Raw genomic sequence first — 2,428 nt, forward strand, 5'->3', positions numbered from 1 at the left:
CCGAGAAGACCTTCGGCCACAACCTGAGGGCGAAACCGAAAAAGTCCAGATCGGGAACACGCCTGAAAAAATAACAAATGTAGGAGCAAACCTCGAAGCAGGCCTAAAGGAGGAACTCATAACCCTCTTAAGGGAGAATTCCGACCTCTTCGCCTGGAAAGCCTCCGACATGCCAGGCATAAGCCCCGACCTAATGTGCCATAAGCTATCAGTGTACCCGGGATCCCGACCTGTCCAACAAAGACGCAGGAAGGTCGGGCCCGAACGCATGCAAGCAATAGAAGAACAAGTACAAGCACTACTAGATGCAGGGTTCATTAAGGAAGTAAAATACCCCCTATGGCTCGCGAACGTGGTCCTGGTAAAAAAGCCCAATGGAAAATGGAGGATGTGCGTCGACTACACAGATCTCAACAAAGCCTGCCCCAAAGATCCATATCCACTACCAAATATCGACGCCTTAGTAGACGCAGCCTCAGGCTACAGATATCTCTCCTTCATGGATGCATACTCGGGATACAATCAAATCCCGATGTACGGGCCCGACCAAAAAAAGACCTCGTTCATAACCCCAAGGGCAAACTACTGCTACGTAGTAATGCCCTTCGGGTTGAAGAACGCAGGAGCAACCTACCAGAGGCTAATGAATAAAGTGTTCTCAGAGCACATCGGACTACAGCTAGAGGTGTATGTCGACGACATGCTGGTAAAGACACAAGAAGACAGAAACTTGGTGCCCGACCTCACCAGTGTCTTCGACACCCTCAGGAAGCACAACATGAGACTCAACCCGACAAAGTGCACCTTCGCCGCACAAGCCGGAAAGTTCTTAGGCTTCATGCTGACTCAAAGAGGCATCGAAGCAAACCCGGATAAATGCCAAGCAATACTCAATATGAAGAGCCCGACGTGTGTCAAAGAAGTACAACAACTGAATGGAAGGCTAGCCGCCCTATCAAGATTCTTGGCAGGATCAGCGATAAAATCACTACCTCTCTACTCACTCCTAAAGAAAGGGAAACCCTTCGCGTGGACCCCGGAGTGCGAAAAAGCCTTCCAAGAATTCAAGGAATTCCTCGGGCAGCCACCAATCCTAACCCGACCTTTAAAAAGGGAAGAGCTCGTACTATACCTCTCGGTCGGACATCGGGCAGTTGCTTCAGCATTAATACGAGAAAATGACCAAGGACAACACCCCATATACTTTATAAGCAAGGTACTACAAGGGGCCGAGTTAAACTATCAGAAAATAGAAAAATTCGTCTACGCCCTAGTATTCACAGCCCGAAGGCTCCGTCCCTACTTTCAAGCCCACACCATCAAGGTCCGGACAAACCAACCCATGAGACACATCCTACAAAAAACAGACATGGCAGGACGAATCCTACAATGGGTGGTGGAATTGTCCGAGTTCGACCTCCACTATGAAGCTCGGACTGCCATAAAATCCCAGTATCTAGCCGACTTCATCGCAGAATACACTGAGACCCCTGGAACTCCACTCTCATGGAACCTGTATGTCGACGGGTCCTCAAATAAAACAGGAAGCGGAGCCGGGGTTATACTTGAAAGCGACCAAGGAACACGGATAGAACTATCCCTAAAATTCGAGTTCCAGGCTTCGAACAACCAAGCCGAGTACGAGGCCCTACTAGCAGGTCTAAAGCTAGCCGAAGAGGTCGGAGCCCAGAGAATCACGATCTTCAGCGACTCCCAGGTCATCACATCACAAGTAAATGGAAGCTACCAGGCCAAAGACCCAACTATGAAAAAATACCTGGACCAAACACAGGCACAATTACGCCACTTTTCAGAAGTACAGATCCAGCACATACCTCGGGAACGAAATGCCCGGGCAGACGCCCTCTCAAAGCTTGCTAGCACCAAACCCGGAGGCAACAACAGAAGTCTCCTCCAAGAAACCTTACAATCTCCCTCCGTATTAAGAGAGGAAGAAATACTAAATATATCCGACCAACAACAAGGATGGATGACCCCCATACTCAACTACCTGAAGTCGGGAACTCTCCCCGCCGAAAGAAAAGAAGCTAAAAGGCTTACAAAGGACGCCCAGAATTATACATTAATTCACGGCGTATTATACAGAAGAGGATTCTCAAACCCCCTCCTTAGGTGCGTTCCGACCTCGGAAACAAAAAGCGTCCTCGAAGAAGTCCACGAAGGCATGTGTGGGAACCACCTCGGAGCTCGGGCACTATCCAAAAAAGTAGTCAGAGCCGGGTTCTACTGGCCGACCTTGCAAAGAGACGCAACGGAGTATGTGAAAATATGTCCCCCCTGCCAAAAACACGCCAATTTTCACAAGGCACCGCCCGAAGACCTTATCAGCATCACTGCGCCATGGCCCTTCGCAAAATGGGGACTCGACCTACTCGGCCCGTTTCCCCAAGGACCGGGGCAAGTCAAA

Source organism: Arachis hypogaea, chromosome 6, assembly GCF_003086295.3.
Source record: "Arachis hypogaea cultivar Tifrunner chromosome 6, arahy.Tifrunner.gnm2.J5K5, whole genome shotgun sequence".
NCBI classification, from domain to species: Eukaryota; Viridiplantae; Streptophyta; class Magnoliopsida; order Fabales; family Fabaceae; genus Arachis; species Arachis hypogaea.